Genomic DNA, 23,269 nt, shown 5'->3' with positions numbered 1-23,269 from the left:
CACATTTTCAATGCAACGACATATCATATTCATGTCAGAGTATTACATGACTGCTGCAGGACACCACCTATGCAAACACAATGTGGACATGTAAATCAAACCTCTCTCATCAGCTACCCAACCTGAAAACACAGCAAATCCCTCCTGCCTGAAATTCAGGCTCTTGCTCGCCAGGAAGGGTGATCCCACGCTGGATCTCACAGCATCCATATCCCTGCTTTCTTAGGTGGGGGTTTAACTGCTCTCATCACACAGCTTTCAGCAAGGTGAGGCCCAGGGAAAGTGCAAGCATGGAATCACTGCTCATGACCCACCAGCACAGCCGCCAGTGCCTCCATCCCTCTGGAATAAAAACGGGTCTGTTTCTGAGCAGGCTTAGGATGCAAGCTTTAGAGCACAGACACGTTACTGGGCACAGTAAAATGCCTTTAATTACTGTCTGGCACAGTTTGTATTCTCAGCTGCAGAAGAATCAATCCTTCTTCCTATCTTCCCTTGCAGCAGAGGGTACAGTTTTTACTTAAATGCTATTTCTGTTGATGAGCCTCTTCCCTTCCCACCCCCGACCTGCTGCTTCATGCAGATTGGAACCAGCCAGAGGCTGAAATTCCTGGCAGTCATGGGCAGCACCACTTGGGGACTGCAACAATGCTGCCATTATAGCCGACATCCCAGGACCCTCTGTGCCTGTGGGTTCATCGCTCTCCTTTGGAAACACCCCATGCCAAGATGCACTGCCATGGATGCAGAAAAATGGAGCTGGTGACCCACAGGGTTTTATGCTCCTGTAAAATTTTCTCCAAATACAGGCAAGTTGGGCAAAACAGAGTTGTTATTTCAATACCTAAAAGGGCTATGAGAAACCTGGAGAGGGGCTTTGGACAAGGGCCTGTAGGGACAGGCCAAGGGGAATGGCTTTAACCTGCCAGAGGGGAGACTGAGATGAGCTCTTAGGCAGAAGCTGTTCCCTGTGAGGGTGCTGAGGCGCTGGCACAGGGTGCCCAGAGAAGCTGTGGCTGCCCCATCCCTGGCAGTGTTCAAGGCCAGGTTGGACACAGGGGCTTGGAGCAAGCTGCTCCAGTGGAAGGGGTCCCTGCCCGTGGCAGGGGTTGGAGCTGGAGGAGCTTTAAGGATCCTTCCAACTGGTCTGGGATTCTAAGAATAAGACATGGCATGATATATCCTCAGCTTTCCAGTCTAAGAGGGATACTAATGGCTTCACAGGGCTGTGGTAAGGATGAATAACTACAATCCCCGAGCCATGTCAAATACTATTTGGAGGTACCAAATGGTGGTAGGCTCACCATTATCTCATCCATCTTTTCTTTGGCAGAATTATCAATATTTTATGCTTCTCTATTTCAGAGTCTGTGCTAGGAGAGCTCAGCAGATTTACACTGAGAAATTTGCTACATCAACCAAACGCCTGCAAAGCCAAAGCCATTAACAAATCAAATATCTACAGCTCGAGCACTCGCTAGTAATTTATTTTGCTGCACTCATTCCAGCTGAGCAAAATATCTCTCCCCCTCCCCAATTTCTAATCAGCTTCCATCCTCCTCTGGGCTTACCAGAGTTAAATCTTTCCCATTGCTCTCTGTGCCAAATTGAAAAATTGAGCTGCAAATGGGGGAAAATGAGTTGCAAAGCAAATGCTTCCACTAGTAACAGATTAACTCTTTGTTCTGAGGCCATCAGAGCATTTCAAGAGGTTTCCTGTACATCTTCTGAAGAGCCATTGCAGTGATGAGATAAGATACCACCACTGTGAAATAATCTCTGGGAAAAGAACCATTCCTCTGGTCTCCAAGGGTATGCCAGCCTGGGAGCCAGCTGTAGAGCTCAGTGGAGCACTACCAAAATAGCAAATTAATCCCTCATCTCAGGACAGAACTTGCACAAGGACTGTCTGATGCTCATCCTCACACTTCCAAGTATTTTCCACTAACACCCTAAACCAGGAATATTCTTCAACCTCATTTGAAAACTGCATTTTAGGATCTTGGGTTTTTGCATGATCAATTTTTGCTTGTGAGTGACAGAGGGAGCTGATGGGGGTCGGGGGGTCCGTAAATTAAGATAAAACCAATCTTTTTGCAAAAGTCCTCAGTCTCATGACTCTCCCTTCCTGTCTGCGGCAGACTGAACTGCCCTTCTTCCCCTTCACAGTGCCACAGCTTTTTTCTAGCTCCAACAGCCCTATAGACAGAACATCCTAATGGAAAAAGAGCTGACAAGATCCAGGGCACCCGTTAATGCAACAGCTAGAAAAAGGGCCATGAGGATGACAAAAGGATGACATGGCAGTCAGATCTAATGATACATGAGGTCACTGGACCATAGCGCATGGAAATGTGTTGTGCACAAGACTAAAAACCCAACATAAAAAGGCAGAGGGTCAAAAGGAGTGAGTGTAGGTGCAACCCTCAGCAGGAAAGTGCTAATGCTCTCCCCAGCCTCGTCTGCCTTGGCACAGATCCTGCTTTTGTCGAGGCGATGTGCTGAACGATGTCTGTATGATGCCAAGAGTTTGGTATTAAGTGATCTTCGCTAGTGCTGGGTGAGCTCCCACAGCTTGTGCAGTGACAGCGATTAGGTTGGATGATTAGGAAGAGCCTGCCTGACCTTGGGATCAATGAAAGCCCTCCTTAAGTCATGCATGTTTCTCCAGGGCTAAAATCCTGCCACGGAGAGGGAGAGCCAATGGGCTTATGCAGATCACTGAGAGACAGAGGTCACAGCAAACCTCCTGCTGCCAAGTGCGTCGCAGCACTGCATGACAGCCAGCATGAGCTGCTTAGTGAGCCCATCTGCAAGAAACCTACCTGAAAATGACCCAGCAGCTTATAAATCTCCTTTGGTGCCTTCACGAGGCACTGGAGCCCTGCTTCTGCACAGTGAGGTCAGCTCATGGTGTGTTGGCGTGCCCCGGTCCTGATGCTGAAAGGAGCTAGCCTCTTTTTAGACCAGCATTTCCCAAAGGTGATGACACTCACTTGGCTCTCTTCTGGGTGTAGGCATCTTCACATGACACATTCAAGGGAAGAGCTACCTTTAAATTGCTTTAAATTATCTGGAATTCCTGCAGCACAAGAGGGAAACAGCTGGAATTACTGGCTCCACATGTAAACACTTGTGACCAGGAGAAAGCAAGCTGCTGACAGGTAATGAAGTACTCAGCTAGTGTAAACACTTAGGTCACTAATTGGAGCTGCTTCTTGCTCTTCTGCTCTTTGTGCCACTCCCACATGGAACTGAGCTGCTGCCAGCAAAATGTCAGCAGAAGGAAGGTTATAAATCTGCAGTTCTATACTCAGAAATAAACCCTGTGCAGTGACTTTTCCTATCCTGTGTCACCTCTGAGCTCTCTGAAGCTGTGGCCCACATGTGCTGTTGCAAGGATGGGAGGCGAGGTTAGTTCTTGGAGAAGATGTGGTGATACAGGAGCAGAAGCAAAGCCTCAGAGAGCATCACCTGGGAATGATTTGGGTCCTGACAAGTGAGGCTGCAGCCAGCACTTACCAGCCTGCACATTTGCTGCACTTTTCAAAGCTGTGGGGTTTAATGTTACCAAGTTCTGATTTTAACTTTATAGGGGTGGTCTTCACTGTGCACACAGGCAAAACCTCCCTGGACTGACGCAAATGCAGCACAATCCAGTGCCCTCACTTTTCTGGAGGTACTTCTATCCCCAAGCAGGGGCTGTATGAACTCTCACCAATAAGCACAATGCCCTGTGCCACCAACACAATCCAACTGTAACAAGTACTTCAATATTCTGGTGCCAAGCAGACAAGTCAAACATCCAAACACTTACAGTTATTAGGATTAAGTGATTGAGAATGGAGGTGTGAAGTGAGAAGAAGAAAAGTTTTACCCTGTGGATTCTGCTCTGCTCCTGGGGTGAACCCTGGCTAATTATCACCTTTTCCTTTACACAGACAAACTGTAGGACTGAACCACTCTAGATCTGCTCCAGAGATAGCTTCTACTGGAGATAATAGAGCAAGTGGTAACAGGAGATGATTAACAGCCTAACATGGAAAGTTAATGGACAACAGCCTGCTCCAAGACTTAGACTACTCTCCGGAGAATGCCACAGTAGGAGCCCAGAAGCCCAGTGCTGGTTGCAACAGCTGTTAACAGCAGCGTGAGGAAGCACATTTAAGAGGTGTATTAAATTTCAAAGGCATTCTGGATGAAATTGGCTCAGGCTCCTGTTCCCATCTCTGCTCAAGTCTCCTTCTGCAGTCTCCTCAGAGGCAAGCACACTAGCGCTTGCCTGTGTGAGAGAAGATGCAAGACAGTCAAAGAAATGATCAGAGGAAAGAAGTTAACTTCCTGGTGAACTCACAGCCTTTCTGCTCCCCAGAGACAAGTTTGACAGCCAGGCACAGCTCCTCTTTCCAGCCCTCCCTAAAAATACTCACCAGCAGAAGGCACGACTGGAAAACATAACTTACTCAAAGCCATGAACAAAACACATCTCTTTGCATACAATGTCAATTTAAGAGCAGGCAGTTGCTTTTTGGAACTGAAAAAGTCCTGAAGCAGATAGGATATTAGAATGAATCCCCGAATCCCAGACTGGTTTGTGTTGGAAGGGACCTGAAAGCTCATCCAGCTCCAACCCCTGCCACAGGCAGGGACCCCTTCCACTGGAGCAGCTTGCTCCAAGCCCCTGTGTCCAACCTGGCCTTGAACACTGCCAGGGATGGGGCAGCCACAGCTTCTCTGGGCACCCTGGGCCAGCGCCTCAGCACCAATTTTGGGATCAGGCATAAGCAAATGCTGTTACAGCTGATGGCTTGTGAAGGCTGCTCAGGGCCAGCACCTCTGAAGTGCCATGGCCAGCCCCAGCTGAAGGCAGCCACCACGGTGCTCTCCAGAGACAGGGATGTGCCAGTGCTCATTCCTGATGTCCTGAGCATCTCCTGAACCAAGAATGACACCAAAGGAGGCAAGGGCAGGGTACAGCCACATACCCCAAAGAGGGACACCCAACTGGTTTTAAACCTGTAGGCAGAATTGAAGGCTCTAAAGGAGGACCAGAGGAAGAGGGATTGCTGGCATCTCCGCTGTGAAACTCCAGCCTTGGTGCTGATCAGAGACTCCTTCCTCTACTTGGTGCCTTTATCTGTTCTCTTCATCTGCAGAATCCAAAGGAGACGAAACAAAGAGCTGGCTGCTGCCTGCTTGCACAAGGACACAGACAAAAGGGAGAAGAGGGTGCTGTGCTATTTAAAGCTGCCTCCTCCTCAATTCCTAGGGGTGGAATTTTACCTCTTGGGTGTTGATTGCTTCGTAGGAAGGATTTAAAGACTACTCATACAAAAATGATCATTAAAACCTAAATTAAACCTAGGCCTAGTCAATACTTTCCATTACAATTGTTCTCAAAACTCAGAATAACATATCCGATTTGCTACAGAGATTTACTGCCATTTTACTAAAACAAAATCAAAGCGCTGGTTTTAAACATTGCGTGTCGAAAGCCCCTTTGACAATAAGCTTCCAGCAGGATTCCTTAACTGCAGCATCTAAAGTGACTTCAAATGAAAAGAATTTGGAAGTACTGTGATTAGTTTGATTGCTAAATCAACAACTTGATTTAGTAAAATCACTGGCAGCTCATAAAGTATCAGCAAGAACAATTAACAAGTGGTGGTGGGGTATGAGTTGTATTTACAAACTGAACTGAGGCTGGAATAAATACAGCTGAAGTCCTCCCTTCTCTCGTTTTTTTAACCTTTCTGGTTTTACTTTAGCAAGCTAGCAAATGGCACAAAATAAGCAGCATATACTCCAAAGGTTAATGCTAATTACCTGTGCCAAAATGCCTTCGATAAATTAAGAGTTAGAAAACCATTTTCCAACAAACTTCTATTTTTTTATGTCCAAGATGGCTTTTAACCCCTCCAAATAGACTATTCCAGCCCATGTGTCCTTGTGCTATGAGACAGGAGAAATTACATTATCACTTGGATGCCTAGATTAGAAAACTGGGGGCATAAACCACAGCAGGGAAACAGCACATTGGGAACAAAGACGCCTTCAATAAAGCACGTGCTGGTTCAGCACTTGCTCTGGTTAGTTTTAATGAGTCACTGGGTTTTGATCACGTTAAGGCAATACAGTGTGTGCCTCCTTCTATAATACTAAGTGTGAACAGATTTCATGAATAAGCATTTTCAAGTCATAAATGGGCTTCCTGTTAATAAAATGTGAAATACTAAGTTGCTGTAGCCATGGTGATTGATGGCCAATACCGCCTCTGGAGCAAGAGGACACTGGAGAGAGGGAACCATTTCCTCAACATGCCATCCTAATGCTGTGGGACTACAGAAAAGGACTCTACACTTTTCCATCTTTCTGTTTGATGCTGACAATTAATGTTTATCAGATTCAATGCAGAGAACCTCTACGCCGTGTTACGCTTCCATTCAACCAACCAGCTCAAATACCAAAAGACAAGGTTGTTCTATCAGTGTCAACCACATTGCCTGCAGCTCCCTCTGGGATTACCCTGAGGATATTAGTGGTCATCCGTGTGAGTTTACGTTTCACAAGGGAAAAGGGAAAGAAAACATGATCCATGCCACGTGGCAGAGCTGACACTGCCAAACCCAACCGGCTGGGGGGATCCTGCACAGACTTCTGTGTGCATGTGAAACACTGTTTTTCTCTTCAGCAGAAATTCATACACAACAATATGAAAGGAATCTCAGTCTTTTCTTCCCTGGCTGGTATTTGCTCTGAGCACTTCACTTCCCCAGCTCCTACACAGAACCATTCAGGTTAGAAAAGACCTTTAAGATCATCGAGCCCAACTGTAATGCCAGGTATAAGGATTTTTAGAAGCCTCCAAGTATTTTGGGGAAGGCAGGAGTATGAACAAACTTCCTTTGGGAAGTTCAGCATCCTGTTTTGACCTCCTGTTTGCATCAACAAATAGGCATTCAATCACTTTCACATATTCATGCAAGACACTGCTAAGCAAATGCCTAAATAACCAAGACAAATAATCTACTGCGTGTTCATAAGTTCTACTCTACTTAAATCAGACCCTAGCAGGCAACCAAATGGAGTTTGACAACTGATCTTTTAATTTTGGGGTTCACTCAAATGTGTTGATGGGAGGAGACAAACCCCAGAGCCACGCCAGGGAGGATGCTCCAAACAGCTGGAGCAACAGGTACAATCCCACCAAAATCCTTTCTGGAAAAGAAATACAGAATAGAAACCAGGCAAAGCTGGGCCCAGCACTAATGCAGAGATCACTGTGCTGGGCATAACTTCAGCACTGCCTGACAGAGAAGAATAAAGCTAAAGAGAACTTGGCATAACCTCAGTCATCACAGGAAACTTGGCTGGGGAAGCACCTTCCACTGAGAGACGTTCCCTGGCACTGGCCTATCCAAAAGGCTATTGTGGCTATTCATTCAGGCAGCCCAGTCCAACCAGCACTACCTGTACTGTGTGTTACCATCCCAGCATGTGATGTGCTCTGACTTGCATCTGCGAGTGTTTCAGAGAGGAAGGATGATGCATCTGAAGCCATTGCTTCTCCTCTGCCAAACCTGCCACCTGCTTTCATCCCAGCATAGTTTTACTCACAGGTCAAATCAAACACACTGAGTTAATTGCAGGGACAGGGAAAATCACCAAGGGAAAACACATGATTTCACCAGGCCTGGAAAGCACAGGGGTATCTGTCATCAGACGTGAAAATAATGCAGACAGACATGGTAATGTGAACAGGAGAGAAGAAAAATGACAGGACAATAAAAATGTAGTATGGACTGTATAAAAACAGATTTCAGTTTACGTCTGAGCAGCAGTTTCTCCTTGGTAGATACGTTAGCTGAATGCAAACGTGGTCACAAAGCTCAGGGTTTTTTTTGGGTGAGACCTTCAATGAAGATAGAATCATAGAATCCCAAACCAGTCTGGGTTGGAAGGGACCTTAAAGCTCCTCCAGTTCCAACCCCTGCCACGATCAGGGACACCTTCCACTGGAGCAGCTTGCTCCAAGCCCCTGTGTCCAACCTGGCCTTGAACACTGCCAGGGATGGGGCAGCCACAGCTTCTCTGGGCACCCCGCTCCAGGTGTACTACGAGGGGAGGCAGAGGATACTCCGCATTTCCACACCATCCAGTTTCTATGAATATTCCACAGAATTCGACCCAACAGAAGCAGCTTTACAGGAAGTAAAACATTTCCACCTTGAAGCAAAAAAGAGAAATACTCCTGTACTGTAACCTGCTGGCCCCACTGCTATGAGGTGCTGCAGCTGTGCCTGACGGTAGGCAGGGCTGGCAAAGATGTCCCCACGGGGACATGCTCCCAGAGCTCCCCAGCATTCAAGAAGCTGCATCTTCAAACACACAGAAGGGAAAATCTTGTGCTCTTTAGTCTTAGGCCCGAGACTGAATTCTGAAATGAAATAAGTCAATTAAATAGACTTCAAAGTATTTATTCTGTCTTCGCCTAAACCATTGTTCTAATAATAGGTTTGCATGCCAAGAGTTTCATAGCTTCAGCAAAAATATCTAAAATGTACAAGATGCTATAAGCTCTTGTAGGAGCCCTGCACAATCCAACCACGTTCTAATAATAAACTGGTTCAGGCTTTCATTTTCTAAATTGTCTGTGTACTTTGGAGAGAGGGTTTCTTGAACCTGCTGCATAATGAAAGACTTCAATAAACCCTGTCAGACCAGACAAACAGACCAAATTTTCATTTCACTTTTAAATTGCAGCTGCCTGCTCCAGCAGATGTACTTTTTCTGCCATTGCCCCAGAAGTAAGGCGGAGGAGTTGGCTTTTTTTGAACAAGTGGCATTGCCTCCATGTGTTATCTCTGAAAAATGAACCTGCATAGATGCAGGACTGGATTTGTCTCCCCCGCTCGAGCTGTGGTCAGTAAGGGAGAGGAAATATTACAGGAGGAGAAGGGAGAAAAGTATTATAATAATTGGAAAGGACACTTTAGACCCATGATAAGGCTCAGCATAGAAAATCACTCTACATATTGCATGATGGTGCTGCACAGCCTTACAGCGCAGCTAAAGCTTGGCTGTAGTTTGAGAAACAAGATGACTTCTGGTGTTAAATCACACACAGCAAAAGAAACAACCCAGTTCGTGGTACTTGTGAGAAACAGGCTCGTTGGTGCTGTCTCCCCATTTCTGTATGGTCTGAAGAGCCACCATCAACTCAACACAGCTGCATCTGATGAGGGGGAGTGTGCAGAGCACTGAGTAATTTCCATGCTAAGGGTTTCTATCCAGCACTGTGCTTCAGCACAGTGCTAAAAATAAGAGAAAATGCCCTCTCTTGCAGCCCACGGGGATGCAGACAGGCGCCCTTCTCCTCCCCATCACTTCCTGAGCGTGGCTTCCATGTGGAGAAAGGAGCAGCAGTGACCCCACAGCCACAACCCAGGGTCTCCATGAGCCCCACCTCTGCCACAGAGCCATCTTCATATTTGTATTGCTCCTATTATTTGTGAGGATTTGCTAATGAATCCATTAAACCAGAGAGGAGTGACAGCGAGTGCCTGCGATGCTGCTGCTGTTGCCATGGCAACTGTCCGCTGCTCGGGGACCTCGCTGGCTCCAAAATCACCATCACCCTCGAGCAGCGTGGGCAGCTTGTCCAGTGGTCAGTGTACAAAGGATGATCCTGTTCCCCTCCTCTTCAACCGTGGAGCCCCCCTCTGCATCTGTATTCGAAGCCCAGGCTTCCCCCCGGCCCCCTTCCCATCCCTCCCTGCTGGCTCTGCTCCAGCTGGTTCCTAGAAAGGCTGAAACAAAAGATGCTCTGGCTGTGTGGCAAGATCCCTGCAAGGCATCGGCCTCTCTGCGGTGTGGCTGATGCTGGGGGGTTGCTCCCCTCCTGGGGTGGGCACCAGCCGTTGGACCCACCGGGCTACCCAGAGGAAATATTCCTTTCAGAGGTGTACCTGGCATGGGCTGAACTCCTGTGCTCACAGAGTTAATAAAGCTGATTAAAATATTCTACAGTATTGAGGGTTTAAAAAACCCCAACAGATCCATGGCTTGGATTTGTCTTTACAATTAAAGGTACCTTAATTCCCACCCATCTAAATTAAACTGAGCACATGGAGAAATGCAGTGGAATGCATTGGACATACCAACACATCCCTGCAGACAGGTACAAAAGGAATGCTTATGCTAAAGAGGAGACTGCAGGCAGGACAGGCAGACTGCAGGCAGGGCAGCAGCTCCTTACCAAGCTCCCACACAGCCCAGCCTCTGTCTCCATCCTGAGCTGAGTCAAGGCTGCAGAGGATAATTCAATTCAAAATATTAAAAGCCAATTCTGTATGTAAGCTCTGACAACTGGCCCATGACAAACACGAGATGTAACTAATATCATGCCACTTTACAGATAAAGATCCTCCCCAGTTAAGGTTATTAATAGCACTGAAGTAGCCAGCATCTTGTTGACTAGATCAGAAGTTTCTGGTAGTATCATCTCCGGAGCTGGGATCAGTTCAGTTCTGCTGCCATATGAGGAGGAAGTGAAACATTTGCAGAAGCTAAAAATTTTCTCCTTTAACGTGCAGGGATCTGAAACTGCAGCACGCCCCCACCGCCACCTTCCTCACCACAGAACATCCTCTCTCTGCTGCATCATTTCTATTTGTGCTCTACAGCACCGAGCCTGAGTCATGGCAGAACAGAACAGCCTTGCTTTGCAGAAATACATTTTCCCATCACTTGCAGTTCCAGGATGTGCTCCACTCCACAAGCCCCCTGAATATTTTTCATGATGCTATAAAGGAACAATTAAGCCAGGAGTTACAATTAAGATGCCCTCAAGCGTAATTCTTACTTGCAGTCAGACCTTGACCTCTAATTCCTGCACTCTGGAGCTCGGCTGAGAACATGCAGCAAGACCCAGCGCAGGCTGTGGCCGCTATGGGCAGCTCCAAGAGAAGCCACCCCACCAGGAGCTCATCAGACGGTTCTCTTTGGAAGCCAGTGTTACAGCTTGACATGGCACAGCTTTAACGTGTTGCCTTCCACGGGCTGGTGAAAGCCCTCTCCAAGACAGCCACGGGAGCCGAAAGCCTGTCAGCAAGGGTGGCGTTTCTCATGCTGACAAGCAGCCTCAGCTCCCCGGCTTTTCCTGCAGCAGCATTCTTGGCACTCCTTCACTGAACACTCCCAGGGCCAACCTTGCAGCAAAGTGGTGCTCACAGCCCTAGCAGAAATGCTGCAGGGCCACTCGCTGGAGGATGCTGCTGTTGCCCTGAACCTCCCGGATCTACTGGTGCCTCTCTCCCAGTTCCTGGTAGAGGACGCTCTTCAAATGACTATTTAAACAACTTGAAAGGAAATCATTGATTCTTGGGTCAGGTCTGGACTATCACATATGTTATTCCAGCAACAGATGGAGGGAGCACCCCTTTTCTGTTCCAAAGGCCTATGACATCATCCACACCACGCAATAGCAGCAGTGCAGAGCTCTTTCCTACCCCTATTTGCCCACCAGCAGGGCTCTGATGCCACTTCCCTGCTCCCGCTCTTCCAGACAAAAGCAGCATCTTGTGTGAGCCCCACTGCAGGATCTGGCTCAGCAGCGTGGAAGCTGAAGCCGTCAGCTACAATTACTTCTGATGGAGCTGTCCCCGAGCTGCTGCTCCTCTCACAGACTGTGCTGCTGACTCTTTTCCAAGCCTGCTAAAGTACGCGAGGATTTTAGGATGTTACAGCCTCCCCCCACATCCTCAGACAAAAGGTTTTCCACTCATTTTTGGTCTCTTCCCTCACCCAGCTCATTCAGTTTCTAGCTTCATCTGCAGACCATGTTATACAAAAGAGAAAGACTAAATTTAGCTTGTAAGGTCGCCACGATCTGTCTGTGTTTATCGCTGCTGTATTTAATTGCCTGCATCACAGGGATCAAAGACGGATCAAGTGACAAACAAACGCCGATATAATTTGATGGGTGACTTTCTGTTCACTGCTTTATGCTCATTAACCCAATTCCTTTGAACTCCAGCAGGAGACGCAGTAACATATCTCCCAGGGATGCCAAAAGGGATGAGTCCCATCTGAGTTGGAGACAGACGAGTTTGACGATGGTGGAATCTCCCAGCCTACATGCTGGCAAGTGAAGGAGAACTTGAGGAGCGCTGACTCTCTGCTCTGCAGAGAGGCTGCTGACACAGGGAACCATGCAAGGACCCTGAGTCCCAGGCACATTCCTTTGCATCTCCTCCTCTTTCCTTAGAAAAGAGCTTGGGAGTTTGATGAACAGATTATTGTTATTCTGCATCATCACCTACAACATAGGGTAAGATCAATAACTTTAGAAATATCTTCTGTATGATTTAAGAAGTGGCCCTACTGCTCTGAACCTCAGAGCAATCTCTGCAAGCCACAGCCAGGTACAACACACCCTAATTGTGCATACAATTCCTCCCTAGAACATTGTCCTTGTGCCAATGTATAAATCTGGTATGAATCGGGTAACACAGATGAACAGGAACCCAAGCTGATGATAAAACTGTCCTGCATCTTGGCAACACAAATGGAATCAGAGATTGGTCTTCAAGTCCAGGACAGGCAACATTGCTTGGGGTGACTTCCACTGATGAGGAGGATGTGAGCTCAGCAGGATGAGAGCTGGTTGTGGCTCACTCCATCTGATAAATGGCCACAGTGTCGGGGCGCCAGTGTGATGGGGGAATGCAGGCAGAATGTGGCTGGATAACGCCTTTTGCTTTTCAACTACTCTGCAGTAAAAACCCTCTTTATTTCCCTTTTTGAAATTAATGACTTAGAAAAACCAGCAGACACAGACTTGTGGCCTAAAAACAACCCCATCTCTTCCTAGTCCCTGCTAGCATCACCAGTGACAACACCCACTGCCACTGGCCAGCAGGTGTTTCAGCTGACACAGCCAAAGCCATCAAACTCATTAGCAGTGAGGGTGCCTCAGAAGCTGCAGGAAAGGCAGAGCTACACATCAGGGATCTCATTTGCTTCTTTTCTCACCTTCCTTTCATCACCTCTACCTCTTCTTTGGTTTGTTACCTTTGTTTAAAAATTTATACAGCTCCTGCTTAACCATTCTGGTGTGCTTTTCTTACGGGAGTCTGGGAAGATGTGACCTGGGACTTTACGCGTATTTAGGGATATTCCAGCTGGGCAAGTACCTTGAAAAAGCAGTTCTGAGTTTGTTGGAAATGAAACAAGGAGATGACAGAGCTTCAGATAAAACAACAAACCAAAGCCCATTAGCCCTCTTTCAACAGCGCCTGGTAAAGCAATGGCACACCTCAAATGAGATGGGGCGAGCGCCTCATCCCCAGAGCCACAGCTCAAGATCCTTCACCAAGTGGCTACTTAGAGGTATAAAACCCCACCTCCATTCACAACCTGTCTAGACACAAAGGAACTCCATTTTAATTAAACTTCTTTAGCTAATCCAGTGCAAACCCTGTGGAGGCATTCACTTCAGTAAGGCTTAGACTAAATGCAAACCTGCCCAGGAATAGCTGTCAGCAAAGGGTGGGAAGATGCACAAAGAGACTGACATGCTGCTGAAAAATACTTTTTATATAGACACAGCTGTACTGGCACAGCTCTTTGGCACGGGGGAGTGAAATGTGCTGTTCAAGACAGTTGTCCTCATAGATAAAGGGAACAAAGCATTCGGAGAGATAGATGTTGCTCCCTTCACAGCCAGTCTCATCCACTCCACAAAGCTTCAACCTTTCATCTTCCCTGACATTTATACCTGCAAAGTCATTTGAAATCCAGCCTGGATGCCCACGTCTGGTCAGATCACTGCTCTGAGAAATGAAGATAAGCAGGCTGAGACTGATGATGTATTCGAGGGACAGAGAAAATTATACAGCAACCCAAGAGATGGCTTTGGGAAGATCTTAGAGCAGCTCCAGTGCCTAAAGGGGCTACAGGAAACCTGGAGAGGGGCTTTGGACAAGGGCCTGTAGGGACAGGCCAAGGGGAATGGCTTTAACCTGCCAGAGGGGAGACCGAGATGAGCTCTTAGGCAGAAGCTCTTCCCTGTGAGGGTGCTGAGGCGCTGGCCCAGGGTGCCCAGAGAAGCTGTGGCTGCCCCATCCCTGGCAGTGTTCAAGGCCAGGTTGGATGGGGTTTGGAGCAACTTCCAGGGATGCACCATAAAACTCCTGTACAAACCTGTACATCAATAAAACATCTTATGCTGGCAAAGCATCCATGCAAACACAAACATAACCTATTTCTGTGAGAAAGAAGAGACTCCTGAGGCCTGAGTGCGCAGCAGTGATTTCTGAAGCAGAGCTCATTTGGTGAGCAGGGCACGTGGGGATGGAGGCAGCTCTGTAAATCTGGCCTTAGTCTGCCCCATGGGACTGCTTAGCAGATACCCTGCCAGGGCAATGGAGAAGGAAGAACACTTTCACCTTCCCCAATGTCAGCTCATCTTCTGAGTTCACACAAGGAAAAGCAAGAAGGGGTAAGAAAATAAAAATCATTTGTGCATTTAATTCAGAATCTAATTACTTTGTATAAATTAAGTGAGCTGGCTTCCACCTAAGATTTAACATGTAATAGCCTATGAATCACATCTCTGTTACAGGATATATTGTGCCATTTATATACAAAAATGCTTTGTACAGGGCACCCCGTACACTCGGGATATTAATTTATACCATGGGCTCTGGAAGATTAAGTGAAATCAAAGAGATAAGGAGATAAGACACAAGTGCTGATCAATGCTTCTTGACAAGGAATGTGCTCTATGCGCATTTTAAGGTGACATCAGCCATCAGAATGTATGCAGCCATAAGGTTATAGGGAGATGGTACATTAAAACCCCACTGGTTGTAACAAATAGTCTCTGGTCAACATCACTGGAGCCTTTTCCTTCCTCCTGCTTTGCCAGCTGCTGGCTCTGTATGCTTTTAAATACACCATTTAATCTGCCTGGAATAACTTCCACAGACACAGACCCAGGCAGATTATTCCTCACTGGAATCTTGATTTTCTCCCTTCCAGCAAGCCATGGTTTGTGGCAAAAACTTTTCTGGCAGCTCTTCCAGTCAATCCCTACTTGTCTCCTGCCAGTTTGCGAGTGCCACAGGGAAGATGGATGAGGACTATCATGCCATGCTCTTTGTGCCTGAAAACAGGAACATACACCCCAACTTTCCTCATGAGGAACCATGGTGCAGGGGGGAGCAAGGCGGAACATCCTATCCTTCCTCTAAAGGAATTTGTAAAGAACAAAACTAGGAAGAAGAAATTGGAGAGGTACAACATGCACAATGCTGACGATTTTCTGCAAACCCAGTTACAATAACCCTACATAAATATACCAGAGTAGGTATAAAATGTCTGTTAAATAATCACCTCTATGGGATCATTTTCACCAGAAGAATGAAGGATGCTAAGTGTAGGCCTCTGACAGCACAGCTCAGCCTCCCCGGGACAGAGCTGGAAGCCTAATTTTCCTAAAGAAAAAAGAATAAAAACCCCAAAGATGAAGGCATCCTGTGATTTAACAGCAGCTCTTCAAAGAGCAGCTCTGCTGCAATCGGAACACAACGGCTTCCGAGCAGGGAGGGCAAAGAACAGGAAAATCCATCACAAGTGGTGGGGGGAAGGAAAGTCTTAATGATGCAATAAGAAAAATAAACCACATCTTGTCAGAAAGGGCTGTTAAACAAACGAGGGGCCACAGGCTGCGTTCATTAGCATTCTGCTACAATTCCTTGGAGACTGCGAGCCAGACAGCACTTCAGCATACACACTAACCGAGGATGAGGAAAGAGGATTTTAAGTAGGTCACCAGTAAATATTACGGGGATGGGGTTTATTTCTTGTTGTTTTTTTTTCCCCCGTCAGTCACTGGAATCCTTATTTGAGAGAAATGCCAGAGAAAAAGAGAATTCACACAATTCCCTGGCAGTGAGGGCAGCATCTCCAGAGGAAAATGTGTGTTACCTTTCTGAAACCAGCCTTGCACCTCACCACGTGCCCAGCATCGTGGCTGCCTGGCCTCCCAGTATGGAACTGGGCATGGAAAGGAATACGGGGAAATGCAGGTTTTGATTTTATGCCAAGGGATTTAATGGAACTGGAGCATTATGCTCTTTCCTTTCGGGTTTCTTTTCCCACCTTACAGGTTTCTTGTGCTGAACAAATGAACCTCAAAGCCCTCCTGCCCCAGTCCCCCCCTGCCCAGCTCCACAGCGGGATTTGGGGGGAAAAAATGAAGAAAAAAGAGAGAAGTGGGAAGAAACCCAAAGTGTCCCAGGAGCCCTGGGGAGCACTGTGTGCTTGCAGAAAGACGGGAGGCAGAGGAAAAGGAGGAGGATGCCCATGCAGTAGCTGCCTCCTCTCTAACACCACCCTCTGTGCTATGCAGGGAAGCCAAGGCCAGGAAGGTGAACAGAGGAACATGCTGAGGCCAGAAGAAGAGCTTCACCATGTGGATAGAGACCCAAACTGCAGCGGCCACTCAAAGCCCAGAAGGATGACAACCCACCAAGCCATGGCGCAGCATCTGCCGTTTTGTGACTCTACACTGCAGAGCAGTCTGCAGTGCTCTCACAGACATCCAAGTGCAGGACACTGGATCCAAAATCCTGCTGTGTCTGGCACAGGATCCCACTGGCTTCAAAGCAAGACCACCACCAAAAGCTGCTCAGCTCCTGTGTTGTGGCTGTTTCCCCTCCAGCATATGAATACCACGCTCTGCCAGCCTGCATGGGCTGACTGGGATGTCAGATGAATGGACATGGTTGATGGATCGAGTCCAGAAGAGGCCACGGAGATGCTGCGAGGGCTGGAGCAGCTCTGCTCTGGAGCCAGGCTGAGAGAGCTGGGCTGGGGCAGCCTGGAGAAGAGAAGGCTCCTGAAGGGGAGACCTGAGAGCAGCTCCAGTGCCTAAAGGGGCTGCGGGAAAGCTGGAGAGGGGCTTTGGACAAGGGCCTGTAGGGATAGGACAAATTCATCTGCATTTACCACACAGCACCGCAGCTCCCAAATGAGATCCTTGAGAGAAACTACCTGTAGTGAAAGGGATGCGCTCACTGCCCCATCACAGCCAGGCTGCAGGGAGAGAAGGGCTCTGCAGACAAACCGTCTCCCCTGGCCTGCAGGGTACCAAACCCCGCACATGAAGCGCTTTCTGTTGGCTGTTGATCAAAGCAGCGAGTGTTGCAGGAAGAAAACAGGTCATTGTTTTCCTCTGGGTGCAGCCGCGGGCTCAGCACCACAGCAATGCTGCTGGCACCCCTAATTGCAGGAACTCCCATGTGAGCTCCCAAGAAAAGCCAGGTCATGCCCAAGGGAACCTGTGGAGCTGTCCCAGGGCTGCTGGAATGCCAGCTACAGCACAATTAGGCTCCAGCTCGGTGGCAAGATAAGTGCTGGAGCCAACTGAAGCATTAAAGGACTGTTATAGCAGATCTCCTTGCAACAATTCACACACCACTGTTGAGGTTTGAGCTCATTTAGTCCCTCCAAAGCAAAGCAGCAGTTGTGCTGTGAGTTGTCTGCCACCTCTCCCCACACACACATCCCTGAGTACTTGATGTTCTGCCTCAAAAAACCTGGGTTTTAAGGCAAAGCAGCATGTCACTTTGATCACTTCCAGGCTTTACAGCTCTAAGCATGACCTGCCCCATTAGCGTGTAACCAGCAGCACTTTTTCAGGCCAGGTTGTTTAAGGTGACTATTACTTGTTGGTTTTTTAAAGCATCTTGAATTGATAACACAGCTCATAGCACAGCATGGTGCAGAAATGAGGAACAGCACAGCTCCTGTCAGCATTACCCTTTGGAGGGTATACACAAAGGCATAATCCGTCCATCACAGCTGGCAAGGAGAGCAGTCTGAACTCCAGCTAGCTCCAGGAAGCTCTCTCCAAACAGCTCTTTCTAAAACTGAAGGTGTGTAGTTAAAGGGAAAAGCTGTTCATGAGCCTGAATCTGGTCCACAGATCTGATGGACAGCAGCCACCAAGAACCTTAATCAGAACTAATGAGAGTCAAGGTAGGAAACCCAGGCTGCAAGTGACTCACTACAGACAAATGGAAACTGCATCAGCTTCTGCTAATGTTTAAGCATCGTCTGTGAGACATTTGTAACCTCTGAAGGTTTGTAATCAGAGTTACACACAGAGGTCTCCTGGGTGCTGAGAACCCCAACCAGCGCTGTTGTCAGCAGCATCCCACGGTACAGGGAAGGAAACAGGTTATGGCTGAGCTCCGGCGGTCAGTGGGAGAGCAGGCACCAAACACACCAGGATTTGCACAAGTTTGAAGGTGTGTGTTGACACCAAAAGTGCATCCCTTTTGAGTTCAAATCTCAGGGGTTTAAAAGAAGTTCAGTAAACCACGCTACTGTAGATATGTCAGACCACAGGCTACAATGGAAACATAAAAGATTTCTTCTCTAGTCACTTGTTTTCTAACATGGCATCCCTTCAGCTAAGCACAGGAGGCAGATGGCATGAATTACAACCCCCCCCCCCCAATAAAACCCAAACGCAAAAGTTTGATATGCTTGAGATGTGCAAAGCAGGGAGGTTCCCAGCACACACACTGCTGCATGCCAGGACAGCTGCCTGGGGCAGATGGGTCCTTTGACAGCTTGATAATACTGACTTGCTGGTGAAACTAAGCCTGGGTAAGGCCAGCCAACGTGGGGCCATCTGTTTACTGGAGAGGAAGGGCTCCTGGAACAGCAGGCAGCCAATGCTTTGGTTGAGAATTAAACCAACAGCAAGATCATCACTATTTACAACCTTGTGCAACCACATACGTGCGGCTGGCAGCGGGATGCTGCCACATCAGCCAGCTCCTGTGGTACCATGCTCAGGTTCAAGATGTGGCTTGGGATTTTTGTACTATGGCTTGTACCACTGAAGGGTCTTCAGGAGACATTTTCTGCTTATATCAGTTTGTTAACAGCGGGCAAGGTTGTCCTCATGTCAAACTTCCAGTCTTGCTGAAAGCCAAGAGCTGGATGCGCTTTAAGGTCCCTTCCACCCCAAACTATTCTAATTCTATGACGATTCTACAATAACTTCTCATTCCTACCACGATCCCCATCCCAGGAGGACCCTGAACATTTGGATGGAGCTTTAGCCTCTGATTGCTGCTTATAGATAGAAAGCACTGAAGTTACATGGAGATATTGGTATAAAGTAACTTGAATGTGTTTCTGCCAAAGCAGAATCCTTTCAGTGGATTTCAGACAGAATTTGTGCTGACAATGGTAGTAGGACATGGGCAGGCCAGGGAAGAAAAACTGACAATAAAACCTCTTCATACTCAAAGGCAGGCCATAAAATACAACAAATTGCTACTATTCAGGTTATCAGACAAAAGAATTGACTTTTTGATGTAGAGGGCAAGTACCCAAATAAAGAATTCAAAATTCCCTGCAAAAATTAAACTCAGCCTCTTGAAAGCCCAAGCCCCGCTCTCGAGCTCGTTTTGTTCTCAGTATCACAAATCCAGGACTGCAGGAGACAAAGGGGTTTTTCCATGCCAGGAACATATTGAGAAGTGTAACAAAAAGCTACGTGAGCTGGGGAAGGGACCACTGGCCAGGGAGCTCAGGACCCATTTCAGAGACAGGGAATGCTGCAGCAGCAGCATCAGGAAGACGGAGTTTTAGGGAAATGACCTTCTACCATGATCCTTTACGGGTTCCTCTCTAGCAGGACAAGTGTTTGGAAAGCTCAGCTGTATCAAGAGCTGAAGAAAGGTTTTCCAAAGCATAAAAGAATTAAAAAGAGAGAGGGTTCCATCAGGGGGCTCTAATTCCGCCCCTAAGTGCCCAGGAGTCACTGAAAGCAACAAATCTTTACACAACGTATTTTCCAAGGAAAACTCATTTCTTAACCCAAGTTACAACCGAGAGTGACAAACCTACACAGGAATTACCAGATTCTGAAGACCATAAATTAGCCAGAGGTAAATCTCAGTGAAATTCTCGGTCGTTTTTTCAGGTCACTAAGACAAGCTGAGAGAATTAAGCCAATTTTTCTAGTTTATGTATTTCAAACAGTTTATTCTGCATAAGGAATCTCTTTTTCCTGTTGCCACTCCCACAGTGTAACTGGTGTGTAAAAGCCAGCAGCTACCTGTGGGTTAGGGCTCCCCCCTCAAAACACCCTGAATTTTACTACAAATCCATTATGAATAGAAATTTATATAAAACCAGAGCTCAAGCACTGAAAGAAACATTGGGGAAGAGCCTGATATGAATAAAGTCTGGTCCTTTGTCAGCTCCAGCCGCTGCTAACAATGGTGTCAGCCACTGGCACAGCTGAATCAGAGCTAAACACGGGTTAGTTGGCAGCAGTGACAAAGGACAAATCCTATTAAATAGCAGTTTAGAAGAAGTTTCTGCCCAGTCCGCTTTTCTGAAGCAGCTCTCAACTCCTTCTGACCCCGTTCAGCCTACAAGAACCCACCAGCATCGATAGAAACTTCCAGTTAAACAGTGCTCATCACTGGCGCTGCTGACACCCACTGTCAGGTCCTGGATAATTTTCCTAACGTTCCCAAAGCTGAAGTGACAGATTAATTTGATAGCAGCGGTGGTAACACCCTCCCTTTGTGCAGAGGCTTTCTGCCTGAGGAGATGGTGATTTCCTTGGAGTGGGGTCGCCCTGTGAGCAGCACATCACCACACTGGTGTTCTCAAAGACCAGTTTGGGCTCCTCTTTCTTTCTTTGTCCCCAAAGCCCAAGAGTATGAATTCCCCACCATCTCCTTCAGATTTCACTGACTACAGACAAGATGCTTTTGTTTTAACTCACATGTAAATCTATTCATGTCAGCAGTTAATCAAGGTTTCTACAAGAAAAAGGCAAACAGCTTTAAAGGAAAGGAACGATTATAAACTGATTAAAATCAGCACAGTCTGGATATCAAAGAGCATCTTTATGACAAAGTGAAGGGTTTTAACTTCTTGCACGATACCTGGTTCGTTTCTTCGTATCAGTGGAAGAAATTCAAACACAGAATACTGAATTGATTTTAAACAAACTGGACTCTCCTACTTAACAATTTGTGCTCCCCTGTGCTCAGCACTGAGCTGAAGAATTTTTCCTAAACCAGCAAAATCAGAGCAGGCTGAATCTCCTTTGTCATTTTTTTATGGACAGCATCAAAAATATATAAAATCCTTGCCCTCACTGTTCCCAGTGGATTGAAAATGTGTATTTACAGAGTGCTCCTTCCCATCTGGCTGACAAACATCTCTGTGTTCATACTATTAACAAAAATCACCCCGTAGGCAGTGCTCTTGGAGCTCAACCTTAAACACCACTATTTAGATAATGGCAAATTTAACAATCTTTCACTTAAACATGTTTGCAGGAAGCTTTGTTTGCCACAGCATGAGCTGTTGCAAAGAGCAAAAACCCAGAAAAAGCAATTGTGAGTTCTTCTCTCTGTACCAAATATGTTTAGTCTCCCCAAATTGCCTGCAATTCTGGTACAGTTTTATTCTGACGCTTGATTTATGGAGTTCAGGGGGATTAAGGGAATACTGCACTCATCTGAAGTTTTAAGCAGCTCTAGTGAAACCAGTATTTATGGCTGAAGATGTGAATACCAGGAAAGTAGTCAAAGTGCACTTTTCCCTTCCAAATGAAGGTTTTTCAGAATGCCCAAAAGTGGTCTCCCCTAGGCTGAGCATAACCCAACCTCAAGCTCAGCTTTGGTCTCTCCTAAGTCCTGATCCTGCAGCCTCTGCTCCTCCGATGCAATGCAACCCCACTGCTCCCCCCATCTCCAGACTCTGAAGTTTTTGGACCAGGATCTGCTTGTTTATAGCATTTAGCATAATAAAGCTTTAATCCTAGGTCTATCCCTGGTGTGTATTCCCATACGCTGCTGAAGGCAGGTAAAGAAAGGTGCTGAGGGTTGTAAGGCTGCACTTCCCCATGCAGATCTTCCTTAGGTATCTTACACCAAACATTAATCATAGAATCATAGAAAGGTTTGGGTTGGAAAGGACCTTAAGATCATCCAGTTCCAACTCCCTGCCATGGGCAGGGACACCTCACACAGACCATGTCACCCAAGGCCCTGTCCAGCCTGGCCTTGAACACTGCCAGGGATGGAGCATTCTTCTATTTCAGCTTGCTTTGAAACTTCTTCTATGATGTCTAAACTGTGTCTTGCTGAAAATCTCCAAAATTCCCAATGCAAGATGTGTCAGCATTGAGTTCAAAGAGTCTGGGAAAATAATAGAACCTGGAAACAAACCATCTGAGTGAGCAGGTTTAGGTGCCCTCAGCATAGATGACACCACTAGCCTCCCCCTCATCTTTCCTACCCACTAATACAGAACACCACAGGATTCTACATGATTTTATTACACAAATAGCTGAAGTACCATTACCTACTATGCTGCACATAACCAAGAGGAGCTGTGCAACCTTACCCTTGCTAAAACCCCATAATAGGGGCTTCAGGACTGGGATTGAGGTGGCTGGAAATTGCTTTGTATGTTCAGAGGAGCTCAAGTGTAACCCAAGGAAGCAGCTCCCCATGTCCCCGTGGGAGCAGAGCTCTGAAGTCCCATTACAGGGTCACACAGATTGAACTTTGGGGCTCAAGATTTTACTGCTGAATCCATTTTCTTTTCACAGCAACAACTTTCTTACAGGCAGGACAGAGAAACCTGACACTTGCCATGAGGCACACGGTGACTTTCAGCTAATTCTGTTTCATGAGGAATTCCCAAAGTGCTTCTCAAGCAAGGGGTCAGCTAATCCCATTCACTGACAGGAGATTTTACTCTTTGAAAATGGAAAGTGGCTGAAAACCAAGAATATTTCCTTTTATTTTGATTTCCAGATATTGCTTTGAAGAGGGGAACCATGACATTTGGGTATTTGGATAACTAATGTGAGCTGTTCCTGTACATTACCATTAAACCAGTAATTTTTATTAGATGTTGGAGGAATATGTCCTTTTAGACCGTCTCTCCTGTTGAACAAGTTGTGCTGAGAGTTGTCACTCAAAGCACTAAAAAATGCTAATATATATATATTAATATTCCAACCCTAATTTTCTATGATTCTATGATTGTTTAAAGTGAAGATTAAACAGCATATAAGTGTATTTCTTCTTCATTCTTCTACAGATGGTGATTAGATAAAAACTAGTTAGTCCTAAAGAGAAAAATGTCCTTGTTAACATCAGTATAAGAAATTGAAGATCAATAGTTTATATCCTTATAGGAA

The 23,269-nt window shown here is 46.6% G+C and overlaps 1 protein-coding gene across 1 annotated transcript in view; it reads right to left on the bottom strand.

Annotated features, from left to right (window-relative positions):
* The window catches only part of MYO1D (myosin ID), a gene marked incomplete at both ends in the record, with an annotated part of 109,390 nt that overhangs the window by 12,007 nt on the left and 74,114 nt on the right, over positions 1-23,269 (bottom strand). The window lies entirely within an intron of this gene.

This window comes from Psittacula echo (assembly GCF_963264785.1).
Source record: "Psittacula echo genome assembly, chromosome: 23".
Taxonomy (NCBI): Eukaryota; Metazoa; Chordata; class Aves; order Psittaciformes; family Psittacidae; genus Psittacula; species Psittacula echo.
This window is presented reverse-complemented; position numbering and strand designations above follow the sequence as displayed.